This window comes from Protopterus annectens, chromosome 6.part0 (genome assembly GCF_019279795.1).
Source record: "Protopterus annectens isolate FY-2018-M chromosome 6.part0, PAN1.0, whole genome shotgun sequence".
Lineage (NCBI taxonomy): Eukaryota > Metazoa > Chordata > Ceratodontiformes > Protopteridae > Protopterus > Protopterus annectens.
The window spans coordinates 1,873,367,524-1,873,391,911 of record NC_056737.1 but is presented as its reverse complement, the minus strand read 5'-3'; positions in this window follow the sequence as shown (position 1 = coordinate 1,873,391,911).

Genomic DNA, 24,388 nt, shown 5'->3' with positions numbered 1-24,388 from the left:
ATAATCAGTGGAGTTACAAATGAAATGATATTAGAACAGAAATTGATTTTTTTTAATATCTGATAGTTTAAAAGTTAAAACAAGGTTTTTCAGATCATGTGGCTATGTGGGTTAAAGTACAGGAAAATGAAGAATGTATAAGAATAGGAAAAGAAATAAAAAGAATTAATGAAAGGGATTAGATTTAGAAGAGAAAAAAGAACTTATGTAAAAATCATACAAATATGAGAGTTTTTATGATAATTGGACTGTTTGGTGACTCAATTTTACAGAGAAATATAAAAAGTGTTTTTAGAATATATAAAGAAAAAAAGAAAAAGAAAAGGAGACATATAAGATATTAAGTCAAGAAGTATTTAGAGACTTAATAGAGAAGAAAAACTCCTTTTATGAAAAAGAAAGATAAATATATAAAATGAATCAAATTAAAATTAACAGCTTCTTATATAAACAAAAATATTGCTTGTAAGGGAAAAAAAAGAGATAACACCATATTTGAGTAAAATAATAGAAGAAAAATAATAAGAGAATTCAAGAATAAGGAAGATAACCTAATAAGACAGCAAGAGAGAATACATGAAATTATTTATTTTGTAACACTCCACATATTATAGTTTAGTACTAGGCTAACTGCTCTTCTGGGCCATTTTAAGCCTATCCAGTTCCCCCATGTGAGAATCAAATGCTGCACCTTTTGTCGATAAGGCAAATACCTTAACCATTATACCACTGGAACTACTTGTTAAAAGTGGAGGTAACATAGAACAAATTTATAAAGGTAAAAAATAAATAACAAAGATAATGAGTATTTAGAGAAAACAACTGAAAGAATTAAATGAAATTCTAACAGATATTAACATAAATTCTGCAACAGGACAGGATGAAATTGAATACTCTATGTATAAAGAAATAGAGTCGCAAAAATAATTTTTATAGAAGTTATGAATGAATGATTAGAAACTGGAATTAAAGAGAAAGAGATATGTAAAGGACTTATAAATTTTATTTGTAAAAAAGGAAATAAAGAGAAGATAAAACATGGAGACCTATAACTTTGATTAACATGGATTATACAATTGTTATGAGAATAATAACAAAAAGGTTACACAGAGAAATGAATAGATTATATGACCAAAATATATTTGGAATAAAAGGTAAAGGAAGTCAAGAGTTATTATGGATAATAACAGAAATAATTGATATTATAAATAAAAAGTAGAAGTGAAGGTTATGATAGGGGATATAAGTAAAGACTGTGATAATATTCAATATAAATCATTATTGGGAATTTTGTAGGCATATAATGTAAGCAAAAATATAAGTAATAAAATCTGGTTATGAAAGGAACTATGTGAAACTAAATGTAAATGGTGGGGTTGGGGAAGAAATAAAAATAGAACATGGAATAAAGCAGGGCTATCCAGCTAATAGTACAATTTTCTCATTAGTGATGAATGTAATAGTGAAGGAAATTAATAAGATGTCAAGTATCAGTGGATACAAAATGATGAAAGAAGTACAATTGCCAATAATGTATAATTATATGGATGATATTGTACTAATTGTTAAAAATAAAAGTATAAATAAAGAGAAAAGTAAAGGATTTGGTTTTCATAGGATCACAGGATCATAGGAAGTTATTAGGTAAATGGCCCTAGGTCCCATACATGCATAGCCAAGTTCTTACCTTTATTTCCATGATCAGTACCTATTGCCCTTGTCCAAGAGGGACACAGGTGGAACCCCTGGGGTGAATTCACGGTCATCCATCCAATCATCCAGATTGTGTTTGAAGAGTGCCAAAGAGGTACTCTGTTTGACATGAAGTGGGAGTTTGTTACAAAGGTGTGCTAACCTCTGGGAAACAAATCTGTCCCTCCAGCTGGTTTTATTAATGTCACATAACAGGTTATGGTCTTTAGAGCAAGTAACCCTTGTACCATTTGACTTATGGATATGTAGCATTTCCAATAAAGCAGGGTCAGAGACTGCCTTGTATGCAAGGCAGAGATCATCTCTAAGTAGTCTGTATGAAACAGAATAAAGTGACAGTGATTTCAGATGATCCCCATAGGACAGATGCTGAAGACCTTAAATTTTCCTTGTGAGGAACTTTTATGGTTTCTCCAATTACTGCAGATGCTTGGAAAGGTACATACCAAAAGGGGCATTGTACTAAATTATTGGCCTATGAGAAAAGAGTACAGGGAGGTTATAACTTCTTTTTTATCTGGAGGCAATGCCCTTACTTATGAGATGGGCAATATAGAATGCCCTTCTTACCACTTTGGAGACATGGTGGTCAAATATAAGATTGTTGTCAACCTGTGTGCACAGGTTTCTCACCACTGAGTGCATACTTAAGGTGTTGCTATTGATGTGGTAGTTAGCAGGAACATTGCTTTTACTGAAAGTAATGATAATACATTTTTTGTGCTGAGTTTTAGGCCATGACTTTGGCACCAATCATTTGTTTGTATAAGACCCTCTTGTAGGATGTTGACATCATTTGGAGAGTCTATGACCACTCCCAGTGTGCAGTCATCAGCAAAATTTGTCAGCCACAGACCTTTAGTTTTTGCTTGTACTTCAGAGAAATAGATTCCAAACAGTAGTGGTCTCAGGACTGATCACTGTGGAACACCACTGGTTACAGGTCTGCTCTTGGAGGTGGGTTCCTCTATTTTGACTATATGAGTTCTATCAGTGAGCCAGTTAGCGAATCATCTAATGATATAAGGGTTAATGCCTAGATGAGTGAGTTTCCAATGATGCCTGAGTGGGGAATAATGTCAAACACCTTGGCTAAGTCCAGGTAGGCTGCATGCACATATTTCCCTTCATCTAGGGCCTTGATGGCTGTCTCAAAGAATTCCACCAGGTTTAACAGGTATGCTCTCCCTTTGACACATGCAAACTGAGTAGGGTCAAGTGTTTGGAGATTACCTATATCTTTGTTGATAAGGTTTATGATGACTTGCTCCATGGCCTTGTAAATAAGGCTAGCCAGGCTAATAGGTCTATAGTTCCCATGGTCAGTGGAAGCACCAGCTTTGTGCAAGGGAATAACAGTGGCTGTTTTACATGCAGCTGGTATGAAGCCGATGCTTAGATTATGATTGAAGAGAGTACCCAATGACGTTGCTAGTTCATGTTGGAGCCCATGTAGAATGCAGATCCCAAGATACTGTGTTTTTCGCCTTAGAGAGGGCATTTATGACTTGCTCTTTAGAGATATATGGTAGGGGAAAGGTGGTAGGGATGTCATGGGATATGTGTGGTGGAGACAAGAGAGTAAAGTTTTCACAGAACCTATCAGCCAGCAGGTTAACTATGTCCACAGGCTCAGTTCATGTGGCATAATTAACTACCAGTTCGACACAAATCTGGGCAATTTTAGGTTATGAAAGTAACTATAGTATCCCTTGGGGTTGTCCTTTGTTGAGGAAGCTAATTTGGACTCATTCTTTGCTTTGGAGGACTTCACAAAGGTATAATAGGAGGTACTGAGTTCAATGAAAAATATATAGCTATATTAGGAATAATACTTGGGAGGAATGAATATAGACAACCACAATGTGATATGTTCAAAGAAATAAAAGATGTATTTAATTTTTGGAAATCATATACATTTTCTTAAAGAAAAAAACACATTTGTTAACACCAAACCACGAAATAAATATAACTTGTGAAAGAATGAAAAACGTATGTGTATTATTTGACGTTTAAAATCTAATTTTATTAAAAGGCGTTCCTTTCAGCTTCAGTTCGTGGTTTGTTTTCCAATTTTTAAACTTATTTAGTATAAATGAGACACTTAGAAGTTTTAATGGTTGTCATTTCTGAAGAAGTTCTTTGAATGCAAAGAACGAAAAATGTATGTGTATTATTTAACGTTTAAAATCTAATTTTATTAAAAGGCGTTCCTTTTAGCTTCAGTTCGTGGTTTGTTTTCACATTTGTTAACACCATAGTAATGAGAAAAATTTCTTTCGTTGCTACTATCTATATGATTTCTATTGCATATGAAAATGTATTAATGATAATTATATTTTCTTTTACATGGGGCTCTAGACTGAATCCAGTCAAGAGAAGGATTTTGTATATGAAAGAAGAGCAAGGAAGCTTGAGTTTAATAAATTCAATAGTATATGCTGCATCTTTAATTTTATATAAGGTATTAAAAGGAATTATGAAGGAAAATAAAAACTTGATGGAAATGATACTATATTATAAATATAAAGAATTCTGCAGAGGAATGGGAGTTAAAAAAGAAGTAAAAGCATTGTGAATGAAGAAATGAAGGAATACCAAGACAAAATTGTGTTATGGAAAATAAAAAAAGAATATATGTGAAAAAAACCCAGAAAGGAATGGTACTTAAATATTATGCAAGTATTTTATTGCATTGATCCATGGAGAAATTTAGAAATAGATAAGAAAAAAGCCATAATGATGAGATATAATAACTATAAAACATTAAAGAATTAAATGATTTTTGTGGAGATTGCTTATTAGAAAATTGCCAGTTAAGGAAAATATGCCATACAAAAAAGCAAGATAAAATATGTAACAAATGTGGAGAATTTGAGACTACTGAGTGTTTTTGAAACGTGAAAGAGTTAATTTGTGGAAAGAAATATGTAAACACAGTAAGGTGAAAAGTATGTTAAAATTTGAGCAAATGAATATGGATATAATATAATTTGGTTATTACGGAGCAGGAAAACAGGAAGAAGTGAAAACACTGACAGAGTAATGTTTTATGTTTCACGGACTATATGGAATGAGAGACTGAATTAATTCAAATACAATAAAAATGGATTTTGACAAAGATTCTGGAGAAATAATGTTTTGGTTGTGGATAAAAGAGTGGGGGCATGCTTAAACTGAAACTTATAATGTAGGGAGATTTTTAAAGAGTTGTAAATAATGTAAATATGCAAATAATATGGAATGTCTATATCAATAAAAAATCCCTACTCTTTTTGATAGGTGTTGTGGGATCTTTTACATCCACTTGAGTTACCACCAACCATGGTTTAAAATCTCATCAAATGGATGATACACTCATGAGTGAAGCAACCTCCACCCTTATGCTAACAATGTCAGTAATCAATCTACCTGGTGTGGGAATATAACCTTCAGTCTTTTTCACCAAAGGCATGTGTGTTACCTGACACTGAACAGAAAAGAAGTCCTGTTCCCTTTCTTCCATCTGGCTTTGCAGAGTGAGCAGTGGCTACACTGTTCATGGAGGGGGTTGTTTGCATTATCAGTCTGGTAATGCTACTATGTGATTGGAAATGAGATGAATGTTATGCAATGCTGCTGATATTTAGGGTTTTAATGTTATGAATGATAAGTGCTTTTGACTTGGTTTGGATATTGGAGGTGATTATTCTTTTACACTGCTCATACTTAGTGGTTGAATGTTTTCCATAATATATTACTGATGATTTATAAGTGAATTGATTTTTGGTTTCCTATTTTATTATGTTGTTGTTGTTGTGTCTTTTGGCTTTTCCGGTTAGGGGTCGCCATAGTGGAACTCCGATCCGCTAATGATTGGCAGTAGATTTTTACGTGCCGAGTTGCCGGCCCTGACACACAACCTTCAATGAAGGTTCACCCATTCACGCATGTCTCCACACAGAAGACATTCTAGCTGAGAATCGAACAGGACAATGTCTTACTGTGAGGTGACAATGCTACCACAGCACCACCACCGCAGTCTTCCTATTTTATTATGTGATAAATAAATTTGGTTGTACTCTCCATGCTGGTATTGTTAATCTATTGTGCATGTGTTCGGGGATAAACATCTGTTGACCCTGATGAAATAGTGCAAATGAGAGGTCTCGTTGTACAGATTTTTGTACATGATCAACAAATGTTAGATCATTAATTATAACAATTCCCAATGACTAATGAAGTTGCTGATAACTGCATATGGGTAATGTCTGTTCTCATTTCACAAATGTGTGATTCCACATTTCTTTATGTTAAATCATATTCTATTTTAAATGGAATACATTGCAAGTTCAACAAATTACACCTATAAGATATTTTCATCTGTAATACTTAGGACTGGAATCATCTGCAGAATTGTAGCACCAAATAGAAGAGTGAAAATGCACAAGGGATAGAACGGTTAGTATTAGTCTGTTAAGATGTCAGTGACAGTGACAGTGGCACAGATGATAGCACACTTGCCTTTGCTGCATATGGTTGTGGGTTATATTCCAACACTATATGTTTAGATTGCTGATACTACAGTGCAGCATAAGAAGGCCACTACACTCCTAAGAATGCCATCCTTTTAGATGAGATGTTAAAATGAGGTCCCCATTTGCCTATGTTGCTGATAGCTGAGGTGGATATAAAAGATTCCATGGTGTCTACTAAAAAAGTAAGAGAAGTTTTCTGATGTCCAGGCCAGATTTCCCATAGTAGTATAAGTACCATCTTGGGTCTACACTCAAAAGAGGCTACTACCTTAATGGGATTAACCTGGTCAGTTAAGGATTGACTAAAAAAAAAACCTGAAGATCATATGAAAACACAGATTCCAGTGTATGTGAATATGTCCATTAACCTACCCAACAGTCAAATGCTATTTTAAATGACTCTAAGTCTGCTCTATATCTAGCAAATAGTGGCAGTATATTCAGTGATTTATCAATAGATTGTGTAACAAATTTGTTGTCATCATAGTATTACACTTATCTAAACTGTATGACAATGCATTTACCTTAAGGTTCACTTCCATATGTATAATGTCTGTGTTAAATGATATTCTTAGTTCTTCATCAAATAGTGCTCTATATCACAAATATACCATAATGTGACTTGAAAATTTTGAAAAATCCAGGCTCAGCAGTAAGCCTGGTTGGGGAGGAGTCCGTCAAGACACACATCTGGAGTAAGGCAGGATTTCACCAGTTTTGGTAATTAACATATAATTGCAATGCTAGCATGGTTTACTATCATAAATATGAAATGTAGTTGGCTGAAATGCGATAATATCGACTTGAAAAACTGAAAACAGATTGTACCGATGTGCAAAATGTCGAATCCACATATTAATATGAGAATTCCACCATACTCAACATTACTAGAATGCAGTCCTACAATGCACCAGATATAACGTGAGGATTTTGCACAGGGCAAGCCCCTCTGTGTCCCCGTGGGGGCTGCACCCCCCAGACCCCCTGCAAAATATACATTCCAACTCTGAGATCGCACTACAGTGGGGAAAAGGGTACATTTCCTGATCCCCATTGTACCGCAATCTCTAGTTCAATGATCAACCTCATCTTTGCGAATGCACTGAGCATTCACTGAAATGGAACTCACACAAGGGAAGGATCGGCAACACAGGTTGGCCAAATGTCATTTGACAACCCATGGTTGCTGAAACCTCCCTCGGCAATTTAGATGTAAACCTGCTAGCATACCTCTCAACTGTATGGATTTTCGCAGAATGTCCAGATTTTTACCTTATATTTTTAGTCCATTTTTCATAAAATTGTGGTTGCCTGACAAATTAGTGGCAAATCATTAAAGACTGACATTAAAAAGTAATGACAGACATTTGAGTTTCAGACTTCATGCCATTCAGAAAATTCATGCTAATATAAAACCTGTTATTCTACCAATTTTCTAAGTTTGTAAGAGCAATATTTAAAAACTGTCCCTATTTTACGACCTTTGTCCCATTTTTATTCATGGCTTTGTCTAGATTTCCTGCTCTACAAGGTTGAGAGGTATGAATACCAGTTTCTAATCTGTTTAATAATATAAGGAATCATTTTGCTCAAAATTAATTGAGCAACTGTAACTACGTAGTTATAACCATATTAAGGTATATCGACCTTGCTACAATGAAACAGACACATAGAAAATTAAAACCAAAAAAAGAAAAAATACAATACAAAATCACGTCTGTAACACAGAAGACAACACATACCTATACCAAGATCTAAATTTATAAAACATAAAATTATCCAGGCATGTATTACTAATAAGACAGTGGATGAATATCCATCACATTTGGATTCTAGATGTTTCATATATCCATCAAATGTTTGTATAAAAGCAAGTTTGCCAAACTATGTACTCCAGTCTACTCTATTATCTCTTGAGAGTTGAAATATTATTGTTAAAATGATCACAGCAACCATGTAATAAAGTGAAACAACATAGTATGCACACTATTTTATATATTTCTAAGCCATAAAAAGCAAAACTCAGAATTATTAATTAAAGCAAGACCAGATGACACAGGATATATATCAGCATGATAACTTCTCAATCAATTAGGTTTTATAACAGAAAATAGCGATATAATGTTAAAATATTCTCCATCTACTCCCAACATTTCCAGCATTTATGTGTACATTTCTGGCACCATTTAAATGCCATAAATTATTGTCATAAATGTAAACATTTAAATAATGTAAATGTAGATGGGCTTGAATGGGTTCCATTCATTTATATGGAAAACTCAAAATATTAAGAAATTCGAATGGCCTCTGTCCCCACTGTTGTGTGATCCCAGAGTTGTTATATTTAAGTTGAAATGTTTGGAGGTAGAGGCAGGTTTGTCCCCTGCATTAAATACATTTTCAGAATTTTAAGTTTTTGAAATGCTGGGCTTTGAATATTTTGATTTTTTGATATTATTACACAGATATGGGCTTGAATAAATAGATTAGACCAGTTCTTTTAAATAATCTGTCAGTCTTCATCTGGTATAAATCTCCTTACCCAACTTTCCCATTTCCTTTTTGAGTACAGCAGATCTATAGCCAAATTCCCAACATACAATTTATAAAAAAGTAGAAAGTCTTAGATATAACAAGAGAGTCTACAACATTAAGTTTTGTGAAAATCTTGGAGGCCATGGCATTCTAGATAGAAAATGAGACTGATGTTAGCATCTTAATAATAGTGTGCTAAGCTATCATGTATTTAATTTTAAATATTGTGACCATTGCAAATTACTAGAATCTTTTATACCTGTGAAATATTTCCTCATAAATTAGTTCCATAAATAGTATTACAAACAATCCACATACTCCACTTTATCATGGCACCATTTTAATTGAGTAGTTATTATCACTATGATGATTATAGTCAAATACTTTGTTGATTTTTACAGCTCTTGAGTTGCTTAATACATATATTATGGTCATATAATATTTCAATACCATAGTGCCATAAGTTAGCAATATATGTATTTCAGAACAGAGTCCAACATTCCTAAGATGATTAAAGAAGATATTGTCAGGAGAACTATGAGCAAGTTCTCTTGTTTATACATCCTTCCTGGCATGAATTGTCTTAGCTAAAAGTATAGCAGCATTGTTAAAATGTTTCTTTAACTGAAGGGGCTATTTTATACATTTTCTAGTGTTGTCATTTTTTATACAACCTGAACATTTTCTTAACCCTCACTTGAGTTTTTTTTATTGAGGATTCATGCAGTGTTAACTACTGAACATAATTATTATTTATTGCATTTATGCAATCTTAAAACTGAGATCATAACTGTTCACTGGTTTTACCACTAAGGTTCATATTCCTGCTTTCAGCTACTCTGCACTCACATAATCTCCCATGCAGTATTACCAAACGACCTTACATTTTATAATTTTATGATGGCATTTTGCTACAGTACAGCAGTAGTTGTAATATTCAAATAGACTTGTTTAAAGGCTGCATCACTTCAATGTTAGATATCTTTGAATAGGGAATGGTCAACATTATATCTAAGATGTTGCCATCTTTAGTGGGAAACACGACATGATGATAATGATAAAATAAATATTTAACAGTTTCAAAAAAAGGGGTATGTAAAATGAGCTGGAAGAGATTGCAATAACTCAGACGATGTGCTGGAAAAAATAAAAAACTCTTTATTATGCAGATAAGCACTTGTTGAGTAACAAACCAGAAGTGATAAATTATGTGGTACCAAGAAGGAGGCAACAATATTCCAAACTTAAAATTTATTAGAACAAGTTTAGTGCTTCATTACATAAATCATATATAACTTCCTCAGAATGAAATCTGTTATTAATGATACTTCTTTGTTCCAGCAAGAAGGGCAAACTTAGTGGAGACAATTTTAGATTTGAAATTGTATGGAAATTAAATCCTAGTTGCTTAAATCCCCCCTTAAATGTTCATATGCAAATGTTTAAAAAAATGTGTGAACATGACTTAAGATGTATTTTGTCAAAACCAAGTGAAAAGAAAAGTTTTCATTTATCTTAAACTGAGAAGTTAATGTTAAATGACATGTAATGGTTCTTCTATTAGAGTCATGAAGCCAGACAAGGGGGGAGATTTGGCTATTATGAACAACATTCAATATATAGGTAAAATGAAAAGTATATTGAATGATGAAGATTACACTGAAAGTTAAGTGAAATTAATAGGGCATGCAATCTTATAGATAGCTACCTTAATGGCATGTTCATGCAAGGATAATTGGCCAAAAGTGAGTATGAATATATGCAATATGATAAACCAGTACTGGCAGGGATATTTGGTATCCAAAAATTACATAAAGCTGTAGATGATCCTCCTTTCAGGCCTATTGTAGATGCCACCAGGTCCAAAACTTATTACATAGTGAGATATGTGGACTACTTGGTCAAGAGTAGTGCTAATAGAATAAACCAAATTTATAAAGATTCCTGGAAGTTTTTAGGCTTAATAAGTGAACTAGAGTTTAATGAAAATGATATTTTGTCACTGTTGATGTAAATAATTTGTATTCAGTAATACCACATACACTGGGGTTGCAATGGTTTGAAGAGCAGTTAAAAGAGATAGCAGAAATGGACACAGATAATATATGTGTGGCAGTAACCCTGATGGAGTTGGTATTAAAAAACAACTTCATATATTTTGACAAGCTACAGGAGTAGCTATGGGGGCTACCTGCGTCCCAGCTTTTGCAAATTTGATTATGGCCTACTGGGAGGAAAATTATTTATTTAAAAGTGAATTTAATAACTTCTGGTTTTTGAAGTTAAGTTATTCAATTCAAACTGAAAGTGTCAACTACTTAGATAGAAGAAAAGATAGAGCACAGGCTAGATCTGTTTCTACTATTTACAGAAAATCTACTTTATGTAACAATTACCTCCACTTTCATAGTTGGCATCCTACATAACAGAAAAAGGCTCTAGTAAAAAGGCAGCTAATAAAGTTGGCAAGAATGGTGTCCAATTAAGATACCTTTCTTGTAGAGTGTGAGGTATTGTTGGGTATGTTTTCTAGGAGGGGGTAACCCCAAGAATTTTTTATGTAAATTAGGGATGAAGTAGTGTTCAAGAGAACACATGGTATTTATTGTCAAAGATATAGGGGACTTGCAGACATTGGACCCGACCCAGTTTGGCTTTGTCAAGGGAAGATCATGCCTTTTAAACTTGGTCGACTTCTTCGAAACAGTCACCAAGGCCATTGATGAGGGAAAGGCAGTCCATACAGCCTACCTTGACCTTGCAAAGGCTTTCGACACAATACCCCACTCGGGTATTGTAGAAAAACTTACCAGCTTAAATGTAAACCCATATGTCACAAGATGGGTTGCAAACTGGCTTAAGGACAGAACCCACAGGGTTAGAGTTGCTGGCACTGTGTCAGACTCCAAGCCGGTCACAAGAGGTGTCCCACAGGGCTAGGTCCTTGGCCCCCTATTGTTTGGCATCTACTTCTCAGAAGTACAGGCCAACATGGGAGGACTTTGGCTGACAAAGTTTGCAGACGACTGCAAACTGGGCGCCATAGTGGAAAGTGCATCGGACACGGATATCCTTCAGAAGGGACTCACGGAAACAGATAGCTGGTGCCAGAGCCATGGCCTGAAGTTAAACGCCAAAAAATGTATAGTCATACCCTTCGGGAAAAACAAGGTAACCTCAAGCTACCATATAGGTGGCAATCCACTAAGCACAGAAGAGGTTATCAGGGACCTGGGGACCCAGGTTGACAGTGGCCTTTCTTTGACACTCACGTTGCTAAAGTGGTTAGAAAGACCTTCTACATTGCCCACCTGATCATGAAGGGATTCACATCCAGATCTAGTGAGGTCATTGTTCCCCTGTACTCTTCACTTATCAGACCAATGATCGAGTACAATGCCCCATTCGGGATGTATCTCACCCGACATCTGCAGCAATTGGAGAGACCCCAAAAGTTCCTCACCAATAGGATAAAGGGACTCCAAAATCTGTCATATGCTGCCAGATTGAAGAAACTCCAGCTCTATTCAGTCGCATACCGTCTGCTCAGAGGTGACATGTGCCTGACATACAAGGCCATGTCCAACCCGGAATTAATGGACAAGCTCCACCTCAAAAAATCCAAATCCACCAAAACCACTAGAGCAAGCGACTTAAACCTTAGCACGGATATAAATAGGACGTGCTGGAGGGATAGATTTATCACTCAGAGACTCCCTATGCTGTGGAATAAAATCCCGGTCCATGTGAGGCAGAGCACCTCGCTGACTCTGTTCAAGAGAAATCTAGACCTGTGGATGGGAGATCATAGGTTTACCCCGGGAATCATCTCTGTGTCACTGCTGGACAGAGGCACAACAAACTAATGGGCACAGTATTTTTTCATATAAGGGGTGGCGTAAGCCACAAAAATTTGGGCTAGGCTTATAAATGCCTTAGGGCAGATAGCCTAGTATAAACCTATGAACCTATGAACCTATACTTAGTGCAAACAGTAATGTACATATAATAGATAAAAGCAATTCTAGAACTTTAAAGGTTAATCATAATAGAGCATTTATTTCAACATACAACTTAAATAGTAAAGCCATAGGTGATTGTTTGATAAAGATCTGGGAGATCTTTCAAGCAGATAATACAATTTTATGAAAATAGGTAATAAGCCCATGTTGGTTTATAAGAAAGATAAGTCATTCAAAACATTACTGGACAGTTCTAAGAAAAATAAACCAGTTAGGAACAGACCCCTAGGATTGTTTGTGTGGCCGTTGCACACAGTGCAAAAACATTCTGGTAACTAGTAGTGTTGTAATTAGAAATAAAGAATATTTTGTCATAGGGCATTATTGCTGTGAGTCAAAAAATGTGGTATATGGAGTTTTGTCTTCTAAGTGTCCTGCTTTTTGTATAGGGAAAACCGAGAGGATGCTTAAGAATCAAATTTATGAACACATGCAAGATACACAAAAACTGAAGACTACAAACGCCCTTTTCAGACACATACAAGAAAATAAGGACCACAATTTTGCTTTTGCAGTTATGGAGCAACTAACAAAAGATAAAAGGAGTTTTATTATAGAAGAACATCTTAATAAATGTGAATTAAAATGGAAAATTTTAGTTAATGCAACATGTTTCCCAGGTTTGAATGATTCAATGGTTACTAATTATGTTTTAAAATTGAAATACTATGATGCTACATAGGTCATTGTTACTTCCATTTTTATTCTTGTATATGGTTTTACCTTGCAATCACGTTTAATTGATAGGTTGGGTCTAACAGTGTATCATGTGGTTTTAATTATGTAAAAAAGAAGTGTCATTAATAACATATTTAATTCTGAGGAAGTTCTATGTGACATATGGAACAAAAGTGTCAAACTTGCTCTTATAAATTTTCAGTTTGGAATACTGTTGCCTCCTTCTTGGTACCACAGAATTTATCAGTTTGTGTTTGTGTGTTTCTGTGGAGTATTTCATTTTAATAAACTAGGAGTATCTGACTGCTTCATTAAAAGTACATTCCAAATTTAAAATGTAAGCAAATTAGAATATAAGAATCATACTTGCTAGTGCTAATGCTCGTGTTTGAGTGGGCCATGGAAAAGAAAATTAAAATTTGAGCCTAGAGATTGGCTATATGCATTAACAGGTGATTTAATGGGCCTGGGGAATTGTGACTACTGAGGTACAATCCCAGGTCCGCATGATAGGTTTGGAGCCAAAAATGTTAGCCAATCTGGGCTTAACAGAGTGATTGGAGAGTCACAACTGAACATCAGATGAGAACCATTTCTCAGTCTGGCAAGTTTTGCATAATTAAGAAATTTGGCCAACAGGAAAATAAGAACATTAAGTATATTCTATGGACAACACTTAGACAGAGAACTAAATGACCAAAAAATCAAAAAATACATTGTTTAAAAGGAATAAAAAGTTTTGGAGATGTGTATCTGCACTTTCGCAAAAGCTTTATCAGATCTGCCTAATATTAATGTTGAGAGGAAGGAAAACAAGATGAACAAGATTAAGTGGAAGAATAAATAAAGATAAGGCTAACTGATGGGAATAGTCAGGGCTTATGTGTAATAAGCCAATTGCTTGATCCATGCAAGCAGTGGGTCTTAAAAACAGGCTGGATTTGTCCGCCATCAAAATCTGGGAATATTAATATATAAAATTAAAATTAAAACTAAATATTGCCTCTAGGTGTGGTTGAGAGGAAACAAACTGTCCTGTTAAAAATCATATTATTTATCCAGTATAAACCACATAATAAAAAATAAGGATTAACCAGGAATACTGAAAGAAACTTTTTTGAAAATGAGGACAACCAAGAAGGCCCACATCTTGTCGTGTTAATTAATGAATGACAATGGCTCCCCATTGTTATTCGAGAAGTATAATACACAACCCAATGTGTTGGAATTAAAAAAAATATATATTAGAAATGTATAAGACATGGGAAAGTCACAATGAGAGCCAGGGATCAAATTGGGCTTGTAGCTGAACTAATGGGTCAGTGGTGCCCAGTGAGACTTTTATAATGCCACTTGCTTTTTTCATGCTTTGGTTGGCAGTTTTACAATTTTATATTTTTGTATATTGTTTCATTATTTCCACTTGCACTGCTAATTGTTTTTGGGGTTTTTGGTCACTGGTTAGTGTTATTGAATATGTCTTTCTCCCATGATTTTTTTCTTCTCTTTTACATTTTATTGTCAGAATTTCTCATCTGTGTTTGATTTGCTTTCTCACCTCCTTTGATATGGTATGGATGATGATCATATATGATATAAGGTGATAGTCTATTTTTATTATCATATGATTTTATTTTTATATTTATTTTTATTTTTACATTTATTTATTTTTCATGGCCTCTTTGACTTAATTCATCTCATTTGACTTGAATTAACTTCTTGTTGCTTTGTTTGGTTTTATTTTATGTTATGATATTATACTTTATTTTTTAACATCATCATACTTTTATTTGCTCCACAATCTGTAATCATTAAAGATATCTTAGGCATCTCATAGCTTTTGATCTTTTCTGGTTGTTCCTTCCATTTAGGACTCATAGTTACCACTGGCATCTGCCCATTTATCTTGAGCTCTCTTTGGCTGCTTTGGCTCTACACAACCTATTAGAAAACCTCTTCACTTGTCCCAACATTGGTTCCCCATCCTCCATGTTCTACCCCAACTGGCATTTCACCATTCCACTCATGTCCTATCGATGGCTGTTACATCACCACTCCACCCATGAACATCTTTGGCCTAGCGCCATTTTAATCTCAGCCTATCCAAGGCCAATATATCACTGTTTTTAGGTCTTTGGCGTGTTTCCCTCACCTTCATTTCCTTTTGGTTCCCTGATGCTCCTCTCCGCTCCTCTCATGCCTGAGGTCTTAAGTTGACATTCAGTTCTCCACCCAGAATACATTGCATTAGTCCCAATGGCCCTTCTTCTCTTTTCTTCTTATTGGTTCACATGGTTTATGGTGATTTTTTCAAGTGGTCACCCTACTGGCTCCTTATGTGCTTTTTCTATTGGCAGTTAGTTTTCTGGTGGGCTCTAAACCCTTCATTTTCATTGGCCCCAACTTCATTCCCATATCCCTTTCCATTGACTATTATGGATATGCCACAATTTCCTTCTCCTTAAGCACCATTGGTCCATTAGTTCAACTACAAGCCCATTCTGATCCCTGGCTGTCACTTTGGCTTTCCCAGTATAAATTTCTAATACTTATTTATTTATTTATTTTTAATTCTAACACATTGGTTTGTGTGTTATACGTCTCGGATAACAACCGGGAGCCATAGTCATTTATCGATTAACACAATAAGATGCAGGCCCTCCTGGTTATCCTTGTTTTCTAAAAAATGTTTTTCAATATTCCTGGTCAATCCTTATGTTTTACTATGTGGTTTATACTGAATAAATAATATGATTTTTAACAGGACATTTTGTTTCCTCTCGCCCACACCTAGCAGCAATATTTAGTTTTAATTTTAATTTTAATATATTAATATTCCCAGATTTTTTATGTGGACAAATCCAGCCTGCTTTTAAGACCCACCACTTGCATGGATCAAGCGATTGACTTATTACACATAAGCCCTGACTATTCCCATCGGTTAGCCTTATCTATATTAATTCTTCCACTTATTCTCATTCATCTTGTTTTCTTTCCCCTCAACATTCTAGGGATATGGTCTATGTTATAAGCAGATCTAATCAGTACTGACTGCCCCTATCCAAGAATGACACAGGTGAAAACCCGTGGGTGAATTTGTGGTTACCCATCTAATTTCCCAAGTTATACTTAAAAAAGAGTTAACAAGGGGCTCTGTTTAACAATTATTGGAAGTTTATTCCAGAGGAGAGACAACCTCAAGGAGACATATCTGTCTCTCCAGCAAGTCTTGTTGATGTCACATGCTAGATTAAGGTCCCTAGAGTGAGTGAATCATGTACCATTTGATTTACGAATGCACTGCATTTCCATTAAGGTAGGCTCAGAGGTTGCTTTGTATGCAAGGTACAGGTCACCTCTGAGTAGTCTATATGATACAGAGTATAGTGACAGTGATTTCAGTCTGTTCACATAAGACATGTGCTGAAGACCCTGAGTTTTTATTTTTTGTGTGTGTGAGGAACCTTTGAGGTATCTCCAGTTGCTGCAGATGCCTGTTTAGGTACATACCAAAGTGAGCAGTGTAATCTATTACTGGCCTGTTGAGGGAAGAGTACAGGGGGGGGTTATAACCTCTTTTGTATTGAAGCTATGATCTTGCTCATGAGGTGAGCAATGTAGAAGCCCTTCCTTATCAGTGTAAAGACATGGCAATCAAAAGAAAGGTTGCTATCAACCTGTGTGCCCAAATCTCTTACCACTGATTTAGGGCTTAGGATGTTGTTATTAATATGATAATTAGTAGGGACATCGCCTTTGCCAAAGAGGATGATAATGCATTGTTTTGCGTTGAGTTTAAGACCATGACTTTGGCAACAATCATTGGTTTGCGGAAGTCCTTGTAGGATGCTGACATCATTTGGGGACTGAAAGACTGCTCCCAGTTTGCTGTGATCAGCAAACTTTGTCAAGCAGAGACCTTTTGTTTTTGCTGTACTTCAGAGAAGTGGAGTCCAAACAACAGGAGCCCCAGCACTGATCCCTGTGGAACACCACTGGTAATGGGTTCCCTTTACTTATAGCCTTGTGGCTAAATGGTTCTATAAACCTGCTATTTTTAATCCTTTTTGCATACTTTTTAAATTCTCTGATACTAGAAAATAATTAAATGCCATTTTTATCTCATTTCTTCTATAAGTCCAATGTTTATCATACCAAATATATAACCTTCCACTTTTCATGATCTCATATGCAAGCCTAGCATCACTTACTTCTTTCTTTCTTATTCTTAGATTATAGTTAAAGTCCCCCACTAATATTATATGCATATTAACGCTTAAATAATTTAGGATTTTTAAACGTCATTTCTCTTTTCTTCTTTGTAACATATGCATATATTGCAATACTTCTACAAATATCTGGTTTATATTATTCTTCCCAGTTCTACTATTGTAAAATCTAAAACTTTTATAGTTTCCTGACATAATACAAACATTCCTGAGTATGTATCTTTTCCCATATTCCAAATAATATTTCTACACCATAACACTTTAGCTTGTAACCTTACTTCTTCTGTTATTATTCTCATATCTTCTAATGCAATTATCTGCATATCAAGTGAGGCATGCCATTCTGATATACCAATTCTTCTTTTAATATTCTTTATACTATTAACATTTATTGCCAACATTTTTAGACTGCTTCAAAGTAAAAATATTATCCCCTTCCACATCTATCCTTTGCCTTTTTTATTTTCTTCCACAATTACAATTTTAAACTCCCTTTTCTCTCTTTTACCCTTTGCCACATAGAATTTATTTTTCCCCTCACTACTTGCCAGTTTACATATGATTCTTCACTTGTGTCATTCACTACTTCTCCTTTATTTTTTCATCCACTATTATTTCTTTATTGCTTTCTTGTGTATTAGTCTGTCCTCCTCTATCCTATTCTACATTTTTTTTCTATATTACATACAAATTCTCGTATGTGTTTTTGTTCTATAACTACTACATTCCCTCCACAGTCCACCCATACATGCCCCATTTTTCCACATTTTTTACATATCATATTACATTTCCTAGATTCACACTCTGGCTTGCCACAGATAAAACATTTTTGTTTAGCACAGTTACTGGTTAGGTGATCATCTTTCCAACAAAATATCATGTTTTTGGCTGTTCTCTATATTTAACAAAACTTCAATTGCCATCTACATTTATCGCACTTGGAATGTGAATAACATTTTCATTTAGCATTTTTAAAACTACCCGCAATCCCAACCACCAGTCTATAAACATCTGTCATCATATATCCACAACTTCTTTACATAACATTTTTAAATAGTCCTTTAAAAACTTCTTTTATAACTTTTGTTCTATATTGCACCAAAATTCCCTTTTTAGTTTCCCTATGAAATGCTTGCACCACATAAGAGTTCTTTGGATAACATTTATTTATTTATTTATAGTTTGTTTGCCAGGAGAGTCTGTTGGGCCATGAGGAGCCTGTTTTCAATGGAGTCCTGGGGAGAAAAGCACCAGAAAATTACAAATTAAAGATTTAACATAAGAGTAAGTTATTGGAGAAATGTAATGTGCACAAATTAAGCAAAATTAAACAAATAGAAAAACACGTAGTAGTAGAGTGCACATATTAGTGCAATGCAATAAGAGTAATATTTACAAACAAAGTTTTTAACAGTTTAACATATTAGCACAATGCAATAACAGAAACAGTCTAATTTTTTTAACAGCTATGCTAATTTGTGCAGTTAATTTCTAGGCTATTGAATTATACCATTCTAGGAGTTATGCTAATTCATAGAGTTTAATAGGGGTACAAAACAATGGGAGGCTATTGTGAATTATAGCTAATAGAGAGTAGCTATAGTGTAGGGAAATTATGTGGGGTGGGACCAAGAGAATTCCCATAGTGAAGTTAGGTGTGTGTGAAGTAAGGTTTTGAATGAAGAGAGGCTGCTGGTGGTGCAGATGAGGGGTGGGAGGGAATTCCAATGGCGTGCTAGAGAGAAGGACATTAGATGTTTGCCTGGTGGATGGGCAGGTTTATGCAGTTCAAATAGATTTTGGGAATTAGATTTCAAAAGTCTATTTGGTTGGTGCATTTTAAAGGTAGTGGCAAGACAGGGACAGAGAGAGGGAGTGAAAATAAATTTGTGTGCTTGGACAAGTTGAATATAGATGAGGTAATTGGACAGCTCAAGCCAATTCAGTTGGTATAGGGCAGTGCAGTGGCGGGAAGTGGATCTATGGACGGTTGCAAATTTTGTTATTTTATTATAGCAAGAGGGGAGTTTAGTCTTGAGGGGGATTGCTGGTTAGTAAGGATAGAGGCACCGTATAGGAAGCATGGGTTAAGGTGCTGGTGAGGGTGAGCCTAGTGGAAGGAGAGATGTAACAGTTGAGGTGGTAAAGCATGCCTATTTGTTTTTTTTTATTTTGATATTTACTTGCAGATGATCATCAGTACTGCGGTGGTGGTGCTACGGTAGTGTTGTCGCCTCACAGTAAGACGTCCTGTTCGATTCTCAGCTAGAGCGTCTTCTGTGTGGAGACATGCGTGAATGGGCTTACCTTTGTTGAAGGTTGTGCATCAGGGCCGGCAACTCGGCATGTAAAAATCTACTACCAATCATTAGCGGACAGGAGTTCCGCTGTGGCGACCCCTAACCGGGAAAAGCCAAAAGACACAACAACAACAACTTGTAGATGATCATCACACTTTAGCTGGTCGTCGATCAGGACACCTATTAGTTTAGCATTAGAGACTATTTTGAGAGGAGTATTATTTTGACTGGTGACTGAGGATGAGGTTTTATCTAGGGTGGTGGTTTTGGAAGCAGTAAATATCATGAGTTTAGTTTTAGTAGCATTGAGTGCAAGATGGTTGTCCATCATCCATTACTCAGTGGAGGAGAAGGCATCTTGGGTTAATTTAACGAGTCTATATTAGAACACTGAACTCGCAAAATTTTGAGTGTTCTAATATCGAACCCTATTAATCGAAAATTTAAAACATTGAACGTACAGAACAGCAAATTTTTTCCTAGGGAAAAAATTTGCTGTTCCAAAACACATGCACACAACACAAGCACACCGAACAAACAGCAATCCACACACATACACCTAAACTCTTACACCTAACCCTACACTAAACTATACATACACCACTAACTATACACTTACCTTAACCCAAACCCTAATCCTAAGGTCCATCACTATTGCACAGTCACCTCACCTGCACCCTAACCCTAACTCACCTACCCTGCCCTAACCAACACGTCCACACAATTGCACACTTACCTGACCCATGCCCTAACCCTAACTCACCTAACCCGCCCTACAACACAAGCACACCAAACAAACAGCAATCCACACACATACACCTAAACTCTTACACCTAACCCCACACTAAACTATACATACACCACTAACTATACACTTACCTTAACCCAAACCCTAATCCTAAGGTCCATCACTATTGCACAGTTACCTCACCCGCGCCCTAACCCTAACTCACCTACCCCGCCCTAACTCTCACGTCCACACAATTGCATACTTACCTGAACCCGACCCGTAACGTTCCACCACAGTGCTGAAAATATAGAAGCAGCAGAAACGGACAACCGAATTCTTTCCCTAGGAAAAAAAAAATGTTTTTCTGTTTCTTCAATATTTTCAGCATTCGCTGAAAATGGGTCGATATTAAAACACTAGAAATTTTGAAAGTTCGGTGTTCTAATATAGACCCAATTTAAATAGGGTGGGTATGGAAGTGGCAGAGCAGATTATTGTTGAATCGTCAGCATATTGGACAAGGTTGGCATTTGGGATGGCTTGGTAGAAATCATTTATGAATATATTGAATAGAAGGGAGCCTAAAACTGAACCCTGGGGTACACCTATGGGAGTATTGAAAAAAGGGGAGGTGACTTTTTTTCCCATCTGACTGCTTGTTGCCTGTTTGAAAGGTAACTGGTAAATCAGTTAAAAGAGGAGTGGGATAGATTTAGTTTGGAGAGTTTAGTAAAAAGAAGGTTATGAGAGATAGTATTGAAGTCCTTAGAGAGGTCAAGGAGGAGAGTCAACATGATGTGGCCAGTGTCACGGGCCTTATTAACTGTTATTGGGATGGAGAAGGTATGTTGTAGTACTGTGGCCGGGTCTGAAACCATGTTGAGTAGGGGTTAGAAGTTGGTTGTTTATGAGGTAAGGTAGAATTTGTAGATGGATGCATTTTTTGAGAAGTTTAGAAATGGGGGATAAGATAGCGATAGGTCGAAAGTTTGTGATATTATTGTTATTACCACCTTTATGGAGTGGAATAATAAAGGCATTTTTCCAGATCTGGGGAACTTGACATTCAGCAATAGATCAATTCATAAGAATGCAGATGGGAAGAGCTATGCCTTTTGCTGCAACTTTTAAGAAATATGAGGGTATATTATCAGGAGCATTATCAATGTTAGTAGAAGTTTTTTATATGGTGGCTGTAGAGATGGGGTTGAAGGAGAACGGAGGAGGTTGGGAGCAGGAGATGCTAGGGGAGGGAGGGATAGGTGGAAATAAGGGTGGGGAAGCCGAATGGGAAGTGAAGGAGGATGTAAGTTTACTTATGGAATCAGTAAAGTAAGTGTTAAATTGGGTGGCTAAGTCCAAGTCAGAGGAATCAGGATCAGGGCAGGGGTTTTCTTTTTGGCCAGGAGTGAGAAGGGAGGAGATACCATGCCAGAGTTTTTTGGGGTTGGTGTTATCGTTGGTTTGTAGTGTAGAGAAGTAGGCTTTGCAGTCTGAGATAATATGTTTTTTACTTTGTTACGAAGTGTTTAAAATTAATTAAGGGTGGTGATAGTTTTATTTTTGGAGTAGTTTTTCCAGGCTTTATCACAGAATCATATGGCTAGTAAGGTATTCTTGGTTAGCCAAGGTACAGGATTGCTTCTTATGCATTTTGTTTTCAGAGGGGCAAAGGAGTCAAGCAACTTGAGGAAAGTTGAGTTAAAGTAGGTAACAGCATTTTCTAAGGGAAGTCTTTTTAGTAGGTTCCAGTTCATTTTTTTAGTGCATTTGAGAATGTGCTAGGATTAAAGTTTTTTAGACAGTGAGCAAAGGTGGTATGTATGAGTGGGTTGTATGGAGGAGGGAAGATGGTGGGCAAATGTGGGGAAGTGGTCACCTAATGGGTAGGGCAGAGTGCCACTATCAGAGTTGTAATGTGGATGAGAATCTAGAATCCAGTCCAGGGTGCTTCCAGTAAGAAAGTTCTTGGAAGGCATAGTTGTTGAGTTAATAAGCTCAGTGAAGTTGTACAAAATTATATTGAGTTTGTAGGAGATTGAATTGTTGACCAGTTAATATTAACATCACCCAGGATTATAGCTTCATTAGTGATGTTGTTAGAGAACCAGGAAAGAATATCTTCAGGGGTGAGATATTGTCTCCAGGAGGCATATAAAGGGAGACTATGCATATAAGTTTATGTTTGATTATATGAAGTACGGCTGGAATTAGTTCTGTCTTGCCAAGCTTGGGAATAGGTTTGGTATAGGGGGTAACCAAGTGGGATGATGAGTAGAGGAGAGTGACTCCCCCTCCTTTTTATGTGTTCTGTCTTTCCTACTTATGGAGTAGTTGGGTGGTGTTAGTTCAGAGTCTTTTATATGGGGTTTGAGCCAGGTTTCTGAGATGCCAGAATATTGGCTTGGTAATGGAGAAGTCAGGCATGGAGGTTAGGAATTTTGTTGCATATGCTCTGAGCATTTAGAACTGAGAAACAGAGGGATTTACCAGTTGTGGGCGGAAGATGGGATTGGGAGGTTGAGATGTGTGGGGGAGAAGGGCCAGGGTTTGGGTGAATGTCGCCGGAGAGAAAGATAGAGATGAGATGGCAGAAGAGGTATTTGAGTTGCTTGGTTTTTAATCTATGGGGTGACACCTTTATGGGGATGTGGCTAATATAGATGTGAGTTGAGTTTTTGGGGTTAGGTAAGAGTTTGTAGGTGAAGAGCATACTATTATTGAAGGGGTAGATATTGGGTGATAGCAGGTTTAGGAATATGTGTGCATCATGGAGATTGGGTTAGTTGTATGAAATGGGGGTGGGTGATTTGCACTGAGAGGGTGAGTGAGATAGGCTAGGTAAGATATGGTAATAAGTAATAGTATTTGAGTTAGAAGTGAAGAGGTTTGGTAGACATGATGATTATTCAGGATATAATGGGGAGTGAGTTTGGGATGAAATGATATTAGCAAAAAGTTAAAGTATGGGTTTGGATACCTAAGAAGGTAATATGGATAGTTTGTGTTAATGTGGTAGGAAGTTTTGACGTAGGAGGGGTGGATTATGATGTCACATATTCAATGTTAGAAGTTATGTATGAGCTGTTTTGGGTGTTTACTTGGTATGTTTCTGTTGGGTAGTTGCTACTGTGTGTTAGTGCAAATGTATTGTAGATAGGTAGCAATTTGTAATGGGAGGGATTAGTTATAATTACTTAAGCAGATTTGGTGGTTTGAACTCATGGGTGTGGCTTGGTCAAGTTTAAATTACAGGTATTCTGTTTTAATTCATACTGTTCTAAGAATTTCTCTATATATTGCCCAGTCTCAGACAAAATATCACAGCATATTTCTTTATTAATATAAATAAAGGCTCTTTCCACTTTTGGTGAAACACCCAATGGTGTAATCACAGTGTCCCAAACCTTATACCTTTGAAGCCCTTTTTCTTCCTTACTACTTAACCTTATCACAAATTTCTTCTTCACCATCTCTTTCTCTTCTTCCATTCGCCCCTCTCCTTCTTTTACCATCTGCACATACAATCTCTTCCTCTGGCACCTCCTTTTCCTATAACTTCTCCATGATTTTACCCCACAAGGCTGTCATCTTGCTCAGTGGTTCACTGTGGTCTATCATCTATTTTGACACTTCCCACAACTCTCCCAACTGGTGGGTTGTT